This window comes from Balaenoptera physalus, assembly GCF_965194825.1.
Source record: "Balaenoptera physalus genome assembly, chromosome: 14".
NCBI lineage: Eukaryota > Metazoa > Chordata > Mammalia > Artiodactyla > Balaenopteridae > Balaenoptera > Balaenoptera physalus.
The window spans coordinates 73,212,196-73,228,438 of record NC_138893.1 but is presented as its reverse complement, the minus strand read 5'-3'; the positions used below and the strand labels follow the sequence as shown (position 1 = coordinate 73,228,438).

Sequence of the window (16,243 nt, the reverse complement as noted above, 5' to 3'; positions counted from 1 at the left end):
GCTCAAGGGCTGCTCAAAGCACTGCTCCTCTGAGCCACTGACACTTCCGCCCTTGACTCCAATAGCCCAGGTTGGTTTTACAATCTCAGCCAAGCACCATCCAAAGACACGGGGAAGGTATTTTTATCCCAGTTAGCAGACCAGTAAACAGGCTCAAAAAGATGGCACCAGTTGTGAGCTGGGATCTCACTGTGTGCCTATTTGTTCCAAAGGCAATGTCCCTTCCTCTGTGCTGTCAGCAGCCCTAGTTCCTGAAGACACACCATCGTGTCCCCAGCTGAGCATCTAAAAGCCTCAGATTTCCTCCGGGAAGAAGGAACTAGGTGGGTACGGGAGGAAGGAGGAAAAAAAGGGGACACACTCGGGTCTTCTGCCCTGGCTCTTGTTACTGAAATTAAAGTGTTTCTAGTCCTGAATCTCCCTATGGAGAGATTCATGGTAGGAACCCAACGCCCTCCCTCACTGCCTGCCAGTGTACCAGGGCTTTGTATATGGGGTTGGGGGATGCACACAGGTTTCCCCTAGTAAATGTTTCCTTCGATGTTCTACGTGCATCTGCTTCTTTCTCTCACACCTTCACACTCGTCTCCCCCAGCATCTCCTTTCTCCCCCATCTCCAGGGCTCCAACTGTGAACCACAACCCTTGTTCCTTGCTTTCTCCCTGACATCACTCATGGATGCAGATACTGAAGACTCACGGGTAACACACCAGGGGGAGGGATACGCCACTCCACTCCCGCATAGCAAACAGCTGAGAAATGAGTATTAGACCCACCTATTAATGGCCCATCAACCATGCCCATGTCTCTCCTTCAGTCAATTGACCCAGCAGCAGTTCCCCATCAGAATCCCTAATGTCAACCACCAGCACATTTCAAAATTTGGAATGTTGACCTTGCCCAGAGTCACAAAAGATTTTATTCCTCTCAATGCCCTCAGGGCCTCATATCCTTAAATTTTCTAAGACTCATCCATCTCCCCGTTGACACAATAGTGCTAGCCATGTGCTAGGCACTGTGAAGGAGGAAACAGGGAGACCTGCACCCCAGAATGTTCTCTATGCTTAATTCTTAGAGTAACCTTGTGAGTCAAGTATCATTAACTCCTTTGTACAGATAGGGAAGCAAAGCTCAGAAAGATGCACGGTGAGGAATGGGACAGAAGCTGGACCATGTCTGTTTGGAACTCTGCTCTTTCCCCGTCCCACTGACCACACTATAGAAGGGTCAAGTAAAATGCCCTCAGGCTTTCTGGTGACCAGAGTGTCCCCTGAAAGATGCTCTTCCAGGTGCCAAGGAGAGGCACAGGCAGCCTGTCCATCCCCTCACACTCTCTGCAGGTGTGTTGGCAAAGACAGGACCGCGATGGGGCAAGAGGGATCCCTCGTTCCCCGGATGAACTCTCAGAGGTATCCAGTCAACCTTCTGGAACCCTACCCCACCTGCTCCTCAATGGCAATTATCATCGAGCCCACCATTTGCCAAATTATAGGAGGAAAATGGGCCTCCCCTTGATCTGTCAAAGGCAGCAAGTTTCTTCCTTCTCCCAGTGGCATATAGTCAAAAAGATCTGGGCTGTGAGTCAAGGAGTTCTGAATTCCCATCCCAGCCCTGTCACTCTATCTGTGGGAGCACAAGCAAATCCCTAAACACCCCAGGCTCCAGAGCTCTGTGACAGCCCTTCCTTTCCAGCATTGCTGAGGAGATTTGGTGAGTTCATGGGTCTAAATAAGCGAGTTTGATAAAGGCCTGTTTTCCATCTCTCCTGCTGTTCCACATCCCCCACCTTGCCACTCTCACCCCAAAGTTGAGCAAGGTCAAAACAAAGTTCAAGAGGACCTTCAAGATGGTGGAGGAGTAAGACGTGGAGATCACCTCCCTCCCCACAGATACATCAGAAATACACCTACATGTGGAACAACTCCTACAGAACACCTACTGAATGCTGGCAGAAGACCTCAGACTTCCCAAAAGGCAAGAAACTCCCCACATACCTGGGTAGGGCAAAAGAAAATAAGGAAAAGCAGAGACAAAAGAACAGGGATGGGACCTGCACCTCAGGGAGGGAGCAGTAAAGGAGGAAAAGTCTCCACACACTAGGAAGCCCAGGTCTTCACTGGCGGAGACCAGGGATAGGTGCGGGGGAAGCTTTGGAGTCATGGAGGAGAGCGCAGCAACAGGGGTGCAGAGGGCAAAGCGGAGAGATTCCCACACAGAGGATTGGTGCCAACCAGCACTCACCAGCCTGAGAGGCTTGTCTGCTCACCCACCGGGGCGGGCAGGGGCTGGGAGCTGAGGCTCAGGCTTCAGAGGTCAGATCCCAGGGAGAGGACTGGGGTTGGCTGCGTGAACACAGCCTGAAGCGGGCTATTGTGCCACAGCTAACCAGGAAGGAGTCTGAGAAAAAGTCAGGACCTGCCTAAGAGGCAAGAGACCATTGTTTCGGGGTGCGCAAGGAGAGGGGACTCAGAGCACTGTCTAAACGAGCTCCAGAGACAGGTGCGAGCCGCGGCTATCAGCGCGGACCCCAGAGACAGGCATGAGACGCTAAGGGTGCTGCTGCAGCCACCAAGAAGCCTGTGTGCGAGCACAGGTCACTATCCACACCGCCCCTGCCGGGAGCCTGTGCAGCCCGCCACTGCCGGGGTCCTGTGATCCAGGGACAACTTCCCCAGGAGAACGCATGGCACGCCTCAGGCTGTTGCAATGCCACGCTGGCCCGTGCCACTGCAGGCTCGCCCTGCATCCGTACCCCTCCCTCTCCTGGGCCTGAGTGAGCCAAAGCCCCCTAATCAGCCGCTCCTTTAACCCCCTCCTGTCTGGGCAAGGAACAGATGCCCTCAGGTGACCTACAGGCTGAAGAGGGGCCAAATACAAAGCGGAACCCCAGGAGCTGTGCAAACAAAGAAGAGAAAGGGAAATCTCTCCCAGCAGCCTCAGGAGCAGCGGATTAAATCCGCACAATCAACTTGATGTACCCTGCATCTCTGGAATACCTGAATAGACAACAAATCATCCCAAAATTGAGGTGATGGACTTTGGGAGCAACTGTATACTTGGGGTTTGCTTTCTGTGTCTAATTTGTTTCTGGTTTTATGTTTATCTTAGTTTAGTATTTAGAACTTATTATCATTGGTAGATTTGTTTATTGATTTGGTTGCTCTCTTCCTTTTATATATTTTTTTCCTTTTTCTCATTTTGTGAGTGTGTATGTGTATGCTTCTTTGTTTGATTTTGTCTCTATAGGTTTACTTTTACCATTTGTCCTAGGGTTCTATCTGTCCATTTTTTGTTTTTCGTTGTTTTTTTTTTTTTAGTATACTTTTTAGTGCTTCGTAACATTGATGGATTTTTTTATTGGTTTGGTTGCTCTCTTCTTTGTTTTATTATTACAGTTTTTAATTTTAAGAATTTTTTTTATTTTTTATTTTAATAACTTTTTTTTTCTTTCATTTTTTTTCTCCCTTTTCTTCTGAGCCACGTGGCTGACAGGATCTTGGTGCTCCAGCCGGGTGTCAGGCCTGAGCCTCTGAAGTGGGAGAGCCGAGTTCAGGACATTGGTCCACCAGAGACCTCCCGGCCCCACATAATATCAGTTGGCAAGAGCTCTCCCAGAGATCTCCATCTCAACGCTAAGACCCAGCTCCACTCAATGACCAGCAAGCTCCAGTGCTGGACACCCCATGCCAAACAACTGGCAAGACAGGAACACAACCCCACCCATTAGCAGAGAGGCTGCCTAAAATCATAATAAGGCCACAGACACCCCAAAACATACCACCGGACATGGTCCTGCCCACCAGATAAACAAGATCCAGCCTCATCCACCAGAACACAGGCACCAGTCCCCACCACCAGGAAGCCTACACAACCCACTGAACCAACCTTACCCACTGGGAGCAGACACCAAAAACAATGAGAACTAAGAACCTGCAGCCTGAGAAAAAAAGACCCCAAACACAGTAAATTCAGCAAAATGAGAAGACAGAGAAATACACAGCAGATGAAGCAGCAAGGTAAAAACCCACCAGACCAAACAAATGAAGAGGAAATAGGCAGTCTACTTGAAAAAGAATTCAGAGTAATGATAGGAAAGACGATCCAAAATCTTGGAAAGAAAATGGAGAAAATACAAGAAAGGTTTTAACAAGGACCTAGAAAAACTAAAGAGCAAACCAACAGTGATCAACAACACAATAAATGAAATTAAAAATTCTCTAGAAGGAAGCAATAGCAGAATAACTGAGGCAGAAGAACGGATAAGTGACCTGGAAGATAAAATAGTAGAAATAACTACCGCAGAGCAGAATAAGGAAAAAAGAATGAAAAGAATTGAGGACAGTCTCACAGACCTCTGAGACAACATTAAACACACCAACATTCAAATTATAGGGGTCCCAGAAGAAGAAGAGAAAAAGAAAGGGCCTGAGAAAATATTTGAAGAGATTATAGTTGAAAACTTCCCTAATATGTAAAAGGAAATAGTCAATCAAGTCCAGGAAGCACAGAGTGTTCCACACAGGATTAATCCAAGGAGAAACACACCAAGACACATATTAATCAAACTATCAAAAATTAAATACAAAGAAAAAATAGTAAAAGCAGCAGGGAAAAGCAACAAATAACATGCAAGGGAATCCCCATAAGGTTAACAGCTGATCTTTCAGCAGAAACTCTGCAAGCCAGAAGGGAGTGGCAAGACATATTTAAAGTGATGAAAGGGAAAAATCTACAACCAAGATTACTCTACCCAGCACGGATCTCATTCAGATTCGACAGAGAAATTAAAAGCTTTACAGACAAGCAAAATTTAAGAGAATTCAGCACCACCAAACCAGCTTTACAACAAATGCTAAAGGAACTTCTCTAGGCAAGAAACACAAAAGAAGGAAAACACCTACAATAACAAACCCAAAACAATTAATAAAATGGTAATAGGAACATACATAACAATAATTACCCCAAATGTAAATGGATTAAATACTCCAACCAAAAGACACAGACTGGTTGAATGGACACAAAAACAAGACCTGTATATATGCTGTCTACAAGAGACCCACTTCAGACCTAGGGACACATACAGACTGAAAGTGAGGGAATGGAAAAACATATTCCATGCAAATGGACATCAAAAGAAAGCTGGAGTAGCAATTCTCGTATCAGACAAAATAGACTTTAAAATAAACACTATTAAAAGAGACAAAGAAGGACACTACATAATGATCAAGGGATCAATCCAAGAAGAAGATATAACAACTGTAAATATTTAGGCACCCAACGTAGCAGCACCTCAATACATAAGGCAAATACTAACAGCCATAAAAGGGGAAATCAACAGTAACACAATAGTAGGGGACTTTAACACCCCACTTTCACCAATGGACAGATCATCCAAAATGAAAATAAATAAGGAAACACAAGCTTTAAATGATACATTAAACAAGAGGGACTTAATTGATATTTATACGACATTCCATCCAAAAACAATAGAACAAACTTTCTTCTCAAGTGCTCATGGAACATTCTCCAGGATAGATCATATCTTGGGTCACAAATCAAGCCTTGGTAAATTTAAGAAAATTGAAATCATATCAGATATCTTTTCCAACCACAACGCTATGAGACTAGATATCAATTACAGGAAAAAAACTGTAAAAAATACAAACACATGGAGGCTAAACAATATGCTACTAAATAACCAAGAGATCACTGAAGAAATCAAAGAGGAAATCAAGAAATACCTAGAACCTATGACAATGAAAACACGATGACCCAAAACCTATGTGATGCAGCAAAAGCAGTTCTAAGAGGGAAGTTTACAGCAATACAATTCTACCTCAAGAAACAAGAAAAATCTCAAATAAACAAACTAACCTTACACCTAAAGCAATTAGAGAAAGAAGAACAAAAAAACCCCAAAGTTAGCAGAAGGAAAGAAGTCACAAAGATCAGATCAGAAATAACTGAAAAAGAAATGAAGGAAACAAGAGCAAAGATCAATAAAACTAAAACTTGGTTCTTTGAGAAGATAAACAAAACTGATAAACCACTATCCAGACTCATCAAAAAAAAAAACAGGGAGAAGACTCAAACCAACAGAATTAGAAACGAAAAGAGAAAAGTAACAACTGACACTGCAGAAATACAAAGAATCATGAGAGATTACTACAAGCAACTATATGCCAGTAAAATGGACAACCTGGAAGAAATGGACAATTTCTTAGAAAAGCACAACCTTCCAAGACTGGACCAGGAAGAACTAGAAAATATAAACAGACCAATCACAAGCACTGATATTGAAACTGTGATTAAAAATCTTCCAACAAACAAAAGCCCAGGACCAGATGGCTTCACAGGCGAATTCTATCAAACATTTAGAGAACAGCTAACACCTATATCCTTCTCAAACTCTTCCAAAATACAGCAGAGGGAGAAACACTCCCAAACTCATTCTACGAGGCCACCATCACCCTGATACCAAAACTAGACAAAGATGTCACAAACAAAGAAAACTACAGGCCAGTATCACTGATGAACATAAATGCAAAAATCCTCAACAAAATACTAGCAAACAGAATCCAACAGCACATTAAAAGGATCATACACCATGATCAAGTGGGGTTTCTCCCAGGAATGCAAGGATTCTTCAATATATGCAAATCAATCAATGTGATAAACCACATTAATAAATTGAAGGATAAAAACCATATGATCATCTCAATAGATGCAGAAAAAGCTTTCAACAAAATTCAACACCACTTATGATAGAAAACCCTCCAGAAAGTAGGCATAGAGGGAACTTACCTCAACATAATAAAGGCCATATATGACACACCCTCAGCTAACATCGTTCTCAATGGTGAAAAGCTGAAACCATTTCCACTAAGATCAAGGACAAGACAAGGTTGCCCACTCTCTCCACTATTATTCAACATAGTTTTGGAAGTTTTAGCCACAGCAATCAGAGAAGAAGAAATAAAAGGAATCCAAATCAGAAAAGAAGAAGTAAAATTGCCGCTGTTTGCAGATGACATGATAGTATACATAGAAAATCCTAAAGATGTTACCAGAAAACTACTAGAGCTAATCAATGAATTTGGTAAAGTAGCAGGATACAACATTAATGCACAGAAATCTCTGGCATTCCTGTACACTAATGATGAAAAACCTGAAAGAGAAATTAAGGAAACACTCCCATTTACCATTGCAACAAAAAGAATAAAATACCTAGGAATAAACCTACTTAAGGAGACAAAAGACCTGTATGCAGAAAACTATAAGACACTGATGAAAGAAATTAAAGATGATACAAATAGATGGAGAGATATACCATGTTCTTGGATTGGAAGAATCAACATTGTGAAAATGTCTATACTACCCAAAGCAATCTACAGATTCAATGCAATCCCTATCAAACTACCACTGGCATTTTTCACAGAACTAGAACAAAAAATTTCACAATTTGTATGGAAACAGAAAAGACCCCGAATAGCCAAAGCAATCTTGAGAAAGAAAAATGGAGCTGGGGGAATCAGGCTCCCTGACTTCAGACAATACTACAAAGCTACAGTAATCAAGACAGTATGGGACTGGCACAAAAACAGAAACATAGATCAATGGAACAGGATAGAAAGCCCAGAGATAAACCCACGCATATATGATCACCTTATCTTTGATAAAGGAGGCAAGAATATACAATGGAGAAAAGACAGCCTCTACAATAAGTGGTGCTGGGAAGACTGGACAGCTACATGTAAAAGAATGAAATTAGAACACTCCCTAACACCATACTCAAAATAAACTCAAAATGGATTAAAGACCTAAATGTAAGGCCAGACACTATAAAACTCTTAGAGGAAAACATAGGCAGAACACTCTATGACGTAAATCACAGCAAGATCCTTTTTGACCCACCTCCTAGAGAAAGGGAAATAAAAACAAAAATAAGTAAATTGGACCTAATGAAATTTAAAAGCTTTTGCATAGCAAAGGAAACCATAAACAAGATGAAAAGACAACCCTCAGAATGGGAGAAAATATTTGCAAACAAAGCAACTGACAAAGGATTAATCTCCAAAATAAACAAGCAGCTCATGCAGCTCAATATCAAAAAACAAACAAACAAACAACCCAATCCAAAAATGGGCAGAAGACCTAAATAGATATTTCTCCAAAGAAGATATACAGATTGCCAACAAACACATGAAAGAATGCTCAACATCACTAATCATTAGAGAAATGCAAATCAAAACTACAATGAGGGGACTTCCCTGGTGGCGAAGTGGTTAAGAATCCACCTGCCAATGCAGTGACACGAGTTCAAACCCTGGTCCAGGAAGATCCCACATGCCGTGGGGCAACTAAGCCCATGCACCACAACTACTGAGTCTGCGCTCTAGAGCCCGCGAGCCACAACTATTGAGCCCACGAGCCACAACTATTGAGCCCATGTGCCACAACTACTGAAGCCCATGCACATAGAGCCCATGCTCCTCAACAAGAGAAGCCACCACAAGGAGAAGCCCGTGCACCGCAACAAAGAGTAGCCCCTGCTCACCACAACTATAGAAAGCCGGCACGCAGCAATGAAGACACAACGCAGCCAAAAATAAATAAATAAATTTATTTTTAAAAAAAAAAAAAAAACTACAATGAGGTATTACCTCACACCGGTCAGAACGGCCATCATCAAAAAGTCTACAAACAATGAATGCTGGAGAGGGTGTGGAGAAAAGGAAACCCTCCTGCACTGTTGGTGGGAATGTAAATTGATACAGCCACTATGGAGAACAGTATGGAGGTTCCTTAAAAAACTAAAAATAGAACTACCATACGACCCAGCAATCCCACTACTGGGCATATACCCTGAGAAAACCATAATTCAAAAGAGTCATGTACCACAATGTTCATTGCAGCACTATTTACAATAGCCAGGACATGGAAGCAGCCTAAGTGTCCATCGACAGATGAATGGATAAGAAGATGTGGCACATATGTACAATGGAATATTACTCAGCCATAAAAAGAAACAAAATTGAGTTATTTGTAGTGAGGTGGATGGACCTAGAGCCTGTCATACAGAGTGAAGTAAGTCAGAAAGAGAAAAACAAATACCGTATGCTAACACGTATATATGGAATCTAAAAAAAAAAAAAAAAGGTTCTGAAGAACGTAGGGGCAGGACAGGAATAAAGACGCAGACGTAGAAAATGGACTTGAGGACACGGGGAGGGGGAAGGGTAAGCTGAGACAAAGTGAGAGAGTGGCATGGACATACATACACTACCAAATGTAAAATAGATAGCTAGTGGGAAGCAGCTGCATAGCAGCGGGAGATCAGCTCGGTGCTTTGTGACCACTTAGAGGGGTGGGATAGGGAGGGTGGGAGGGAGATACAAGAGGGAGGGGATATGGGGATATATGTATACATATAGCTAATTCACTTTGTTATACAGCAGAAACTAACACACCACTGTAAAGCAATTATACTCCAAAAAAGGTGTCAAAAGAAAAAAAAAAACCAAAGTTCAAGAAAGGAGCCATATGGCCCCTGTCACTCACAGACCTTCCTCCCAGGAAGCCCATCTGGGAATGGTAGACAGATCACAAAGTGGCCCCATCCACTTTGGCCCCATCCAAACTCATCATCCTTTACTGTTTCCACTCCCTTTGCAATGTAGCCTTGCAGTTACCCCAAGAGGAATTTCCCCAGCGTCTCCTTCGCCTGGCCCTTAAATCCAGGCTCATGGCTTGCTTTGGCCAAGAGATCATGGCAGAAGCCATGATGCACCAGGTCTGAACCTAGGCCTCAAGCAGCCCTGAGCACTTACATTTGCTCTCTTGAAACTCTGCTGATGCCCAGTGAATAAGTGTGGGCTAGCAACTGGTGATGAGAGACCCAAGGCCTGGTCACCAGCCACCCCAACTCACAGCCAGCCCACCACCATCCTAACCGGCCAACCCCAGCTGAACGGCCAGCTGACCACAGATGAATGAGCAAGCCCAGACAAGATCAGTCGTATCTGACCCAGGTCTGCTGACCAGAAGACTCATTAGTATGACTATTATTGTTTCACGACACTGAGTTTGGGGATGGTTTGTGATGCTGCACCAGCTAGCTGATGCAGAGGCCTTCTATTCTCCAAGCCGACTGGCAGCTTGGACACAAAAGACAGACGACCAAGGCCAAGTTCCTGATGGCACCAAGCAAGGGCCCCATTTGGTAGCATGCAGAGGATGGCACCAGATATGGGCTGCACGGCACAGACAGCTTCTCTGAGATGAATCCTTGCCAAACGGGATCACCTCGCCTCAACTCTGCCTCTCTTTAACACCCCAGCCTTCCCGTGGCTTCCCGCAGTGCTGAGGAAATTCTGCTCCTTTCCCACTGGGCTCCCCACCCAGCCCTTCAATCAACAAAGGGCTGACTCACCACCTCAGGGGAAGCCTCCCCAAGCTGAACACCCTTAGGGATCCAGAAGCGGAAAGGGTAATTGAGTCATTCCACTGCTGCAGGCTGTTTCCCTTTGTAAATGCCTATTTCCCATGCCTGCCCGCAGCCCCAGCCCCAGGGGCTACCTGCTAATAAGCCACAGAGACCCCTGCAGGGAGGAACTGACACTCTGCCGGCTATTTAATGGTCCACAGAAGAAGAAAAGAACACCAGGTATCTCCAGGCCCATGCTTCAGGTTCAAGATCCCTCTCTTCAACCCCAGAAAGGAGCAGACAGGCCTCCCAGACAGCTGAGTAAGGCTTTCCTCAGCACCAGGAATGGTGTGGCAGATTCAAAATGCAACTTGAAATAGAAACAGCACTCAAACAGCAAACGAACTCCAGAAGGTCCAGCCACATTCAAGCATTTCCTTCGAGGGAGGGCTTGGATGCTCCTTTGAAATTTAAAAACCAAACATTTCATTCTTTCAAAACAATCTCTTATTCAGGTGCCCCTGCTTGGCCTGAACCTTAAGAATGTGTTTACTCTGTGCCCACTGGGTAACTGAGCGTCCAGAGACTATCTGCCTGGAGCAGGAGTCAGGGCTCCTGGGAGTCAGCCTTGCATCCATCCCTTTGAAAACCATCATCCACAGGCTCCGAAAAGGCCATTAACAAAGATGAATATGTCCCAGTCCCAGCTCCTGGCCTCACGTGCTCCTAGGTTCCACGGGGAGAGAGACAAACACGCTCACAGCACAGTGGGGGCTGGCTGTGGGCCCTGCGGTGAGGGTGGCCATGGAGGTATGCCCAGGGTGCTGCAGTGCCCTGCAAGCCCTCAATGGCTTTCCCAGGGTGTGTTGCAGCAAAAACAGAAATGAAGTTTTCCCTCTCCTGAGAACAAGGAGAATAAAGGGAACAGTGAACAGTCTAAAGAAGAAACATAACCTGGCCTGAAAGAGTTAATCACTCCTAGTTGCTTTTTTTTTTTGACTGTTACTAATCTGTAACTAGATTTGTACTTCACAAAGCTAACCTATTACTCTTTAACACTATGTGAATTACATCCTGCACTACCTTGTAGCAAATCACCCCATGTAGCATTTGCATTTCAGAAAAAAAGGTCTCAGGCAGATAACCCAGAGACAAACGGACCCAATTACTGGGCTGCCTGATGCCAGCTGTGACTCTTTTGAAATAATGCAGGAAGACGAAGAACGCAAGACCTTCACTACTTTGATACTTATCATATACCCTGCACTGTGAGCCCCACATATAAAATCTTCTCTGATTCCCGAAGGAGTAGGGGGGCCCAGTTCTTGAGGCGCTAGCCTGCTGTGTCTTCCCTTCTGCCTGGCAGAAAAATAAAGCCATCTCTCTCTTCCTCCAAAATCTCTGTCTCCGTATTTCTGTTTGGCATCAGTGCACAGAGAAGCCGAGATTTCGGCAACAGGTGCACAGGGTTCAGAAGGATGAGAGGAGTGTGGGAACAGAGAAGGAAGGAGACGGTGACCTGGACACAGGCCCTGGGGGGACAGCTGTCTGTTCCCTTCCCCATCTCAGCCAGGCCCCGAATTCCGGCTGCCTTGAGCATCACAGAGCTCCAAACCTGCCAGAACAAACTCTACCGAATATCTCTTCCTCCTGAGCTCATTTCTAAGAATTTCTAAAGGGAAAAAAAAGAATTTCTCAGACTCGTTGTACTTTTGCTAAACTACTAAGGCTTTAAAATCCGTAAACAGTAGGATATAATTAAATGCAAATGCGGGGCCACATTTAAAAATTAATCTTCTATAATTAATTAGCAATTTTAAACATTCTGATAAATGATACTTAAATGGCACAGAATTATCCTAGCTCTGAGTAATAAAGTCATCTGCTTAAGATTTACCATGGTGGAGTGAGAAATATTTGCATGTATCATGTGGAACAACAGAACATTGCAATCACTTAATTTACCTTTGCTATGAATGTATTTAAAAGCACAGTCTTTATATTCAAATTGTAGGAGCAAACTCACTCACTGCCGCAAACTCTGAGAAGCAACTGATTCGGAGCCAGGCATTAACCCTGGCTGTGCTTCTAGTAAAGATTAAATTGGCCTCCAGCCACACCCCTTGCCTGGGAAGCCAGTCCAGGTTGGGGTGGGGAGGGATGCTTGGAAGTGGCCCTGTCCACCTTTGTCCCTTCACATTCACCTACTCCTCCCAGCCTGGGTGAATGATGGCCCCCACTCCCAGAGCAATGGGGAGCTGTCCTACGAACAGGCTGCTCCCTTGTGGTTCTTTCTCTCATCCTTCTCGGTACAGAAAGAGGTCCCTGGTATCATTCTAACCGCAGAGGCAAAAGCCATCAGCTGCAACTGTCACTCGGTGCTGCTATTTCTTTCCCAACATTGCAATGCCTTCCCCAGACTGCTCTGCCATCAGCAGTGCCTTTCAGGGTGTGTGTGTGTGTGTGTGTGTGTGTGTGTGTGTGTGTGTGTGTGTGTGTGTGTGTGTGTGTGTGTGTGTGTGCACGCGTATGTGTGTGTATCAGTGCCTCTTGGGCCATGCTAGTCTGAGGGTCTGCTTGTACCAGAGTATGTGGCTGGTTGGCGGTATCACTGTATCAGCCTGTATCCGTGTGTGCGTCCGTGTGTGTGGGTGTGTGAGTGTCCAGTCTCCCACACCTGCCTGCACTGCTGCTTATTGCCAGCCCTCTCCCAACCCACTCACCTCCCTGCACACTGCTCTCCCCCTGTGGTACCACGTGTCACCCGCAGGAAGAGCTCACCCCATTCGCTGACCGAGGAACCAAGACCAGGCCAAAGGCAGGGTTCTGAAGCAAACTTAAGCCTTCCAAAGAGCAGAAGTTTTAAGACCCAAGCCCTTGCTGATGGGCTGGCCAAGGACCTGATGACCAACCAAAACAAGGCAACCGAGGAATATACAAGAAAACATAGCTTTGTATTGGAAGTAAGAAATATAAAATATCCATTCATCATTCCCTCAACAGCCACTGCGGGCCAAGACTTGTGCTGCTCTTGGAAGATAAAACAGTGGACACCACGCAGTCCCTGCCCTTGAGGGGGTCACATTCCCGTGGGAGGGACAGGCTGCACAGGGCTGGACGGCGCTCGGACTGCAGGGCGGGGGCAGGGCACGGTGTCTGCCTCACGAACTGTCAGCAAACAGTGGCAATTCTTCTCCATAAATGCTTAAAATACCTTAATTTTTCTACTTTTTCCAGTAAAACAAAACAGACTGGGAGGGAGAGGAGAGAAAAATAAAGAGGATACAAAAGGAAAGAGGGAAGCCCAAGTACAGCTAGAGACAGAAGCACAGAAATAACGAATGAGAGCTGAAAGGACAAAGTCCTGGAGTCCCCCTTCCCCGCACACGCCCAGAGGAGGCTCTGGCGGATGAGAGCCCTGGGGCGCCCCCTCTCGGCCGCCACGGCGAGTGCCCAGCAGGACCACGGCCACGGTGTAGCCACAATGTTCGACACCATAGTAGGCAGCCAATCCTGGTCCATAGTAGGCACCCAATCTGTACTGGCTGCATGGATGACTGGGTGGGTGGATGGATGGATGGACTGAAGGACTGATGCATGAACACACGAATGGATGGATGGACAGACAGATGGACACACAGACACATGGACAGCTGATGAACGGATGGATAGACTCTCCTTCAGGAAGATGAGATGAAGCCCGGGGCCAAAATGGACTGTGGACTGGAGGGCTCCCCATGAAACCTGACCTGGAGAAGAAATAACAGAGAGACGTACACACCCCTCAACAGCTGTGGCTGTGGCTATGGAGGCCACTATAGACTATTAACCTCGAAGACCCTGAAAAGAACAAACCAAGAACAAACCGGTCCCGAAGTCTGGATTCCCCACCCCCGGAATAGGGAACCCCTTCCTGCTGCCATCCCAGCCTCAGCCCCACCACTCCCCACCCTGCACACCCACTGCAGCAACCTCACCACACACATCCCTGAAGATCCTAGGGCTCTCCGGACCCCTGTCTCCACCCCCACCTTGACCATGAGGTTAATCAAAGTTCATCCCTATAGACCCAGACCCAGTGTCACCTACTCCAGGGAGGGTCCCTGACCCCTTGGCCACCCCCATCTCTCCCGGACCAGAGGACACGGCTCCATCCTCGGTGCTCTCACAGGACCTGGTCCACACCTCTGCTTTTATAGGTGAAGGGGTTTGTTTACACCTCTATCTTCCCCACCAAGCTGGGAGCCCCAAGAGAGCAGAGACAGTAGCCTTAGTGCCCGGCACAGAACTTAGCACAGCACTCGGGCTCATTAAATGCTGGACAAATGAAAGAAGGAACTCCTGAACAGAGGGGAGGTGGCTCCAGCAGCCAGGAGCAAGACCCCTGGCCTTGGCCCCTCTCAGCAGCTGTCACCTTGATCACTTCAGGACTTCCACAGCCCTGGAGTGAGTGAGGAGAGGACAGTGACATTCCCACCTCCCCTGGCTGGTTTGGGCTGACAGGCTACATGAGTATAGCATCATAGATGGCTGTCACCATCCACTAAACCCCCACTTGGCAGACAATGGTCCAGAGAAGAACCAAGGCCCAGCTCAGGATAGGATGAGTCCAACTCAGTCCCAATTAGGGGTGATTGGAAGGTGCCACCTCCCCTCACTCCGAGAGTCCCAGTGTCGAGCCCATGCAAGGCTTCCCTCCATGGCCTGTGCCCTCACAGCCCCTCAAGGGCAGCACCCTGGGGGGCTCCAAGTCTGGAACCAGGAGACGGGAGTTCTGTCACCCCTGAGCCCAGTCTCCCCAAGGGGAGCCTTTTAAAGATAATGCATTGATGCAGTGATAATATTAACACTGTGATAAAAAAGATCTCAGAGGAGGCAATGTGGATTCAAGACTGAGTGATAAAAGCTGAGAGGAGCTTGAGGCGGGGCCCATTATATGAGCCCACAGGGCCCCCCAAGCAGACCCCAGTGCCTCAGCCTGCGGCACACCCCTCTTCTCACCCACCATCTAGGCTAGACTCCCCAAGCCCACAACCCCTGGCAAGGGCAGCCCCTTGCAAAGTGGGATCACAGAGAGGCCAGAGGTGCATGGGCCCCCAGACCGAGCCCCCCACACAGCCCCAGTGACTGAGTGGACCTCCCAGCACAGCATATGAACAGCCTGGCAGGTCCCAGACAGCCATGTCCGTGTCATATAGAATTTGTCATTAACGACAGCGAAAGCACCGGCCTTCCCAACAGATTCACATGCAGCAAAATGTAAACGATTCAAGCAGAACTATCTTCCTCCCTCACTCCCATCAGCCAGGCTTTCTGAGTGGGGAAGTGGAGGAGGTACAGCTAGGAGGACCACATAACCCAGTCCTACTGGAAGTTGTCCATACCAGGCCTGATCAGACACAATATCAACATGTCATCAATAGCGGCGCGGCTCTGAGGCCATTCACTTCCCCGCAACAATGTTCTGTGTTTCATAAAATTCAGGACATGCCCTGGCAGTGGGTCACCCTTGTGAACCTCCTCTGTCCTTGTCACAACAAAGAAGAGGTTGGGTTACTCTGCTCAAAAAGCCCAAGCAATGCCTGTGTGCAGTGCACAAAGGTTTTGTTCTGGGATTGGCATCTCCAAGTCTCTCCTGGAGGACCCGCTGGGCTAGCCAGCCATACAGGACACGTTCACCTCCAGAATCCAGGCTCCTTCCCCTACCACGCTTAACAGATGCAGTAAAATTCTTTGAGCATAAGCACCCTAAAAACCTTTGCCAGACACTGGACAGAGGCAACTGAATTATACCTTCCCCCATGAAACCAGCATGGC

The 16,243-nt window shown here is 46.5% G+C and overlaps 1 protein-coding gene across 2 annotated transcripts in view; it reads right to left on the bottom strand.

The window, feature by feature from the left end:
* The window catches only part of GRID1 (glutamate ionotropic receptor delta type subunit 1), a 660,264-nt gene that overhangs the window by 448,551 nt on the left and 195,470 nt on the right, over nucleotides 1-16,243 (bottom strand). The gene's annotated exons all lie outside the window — the stretch shown is intronic.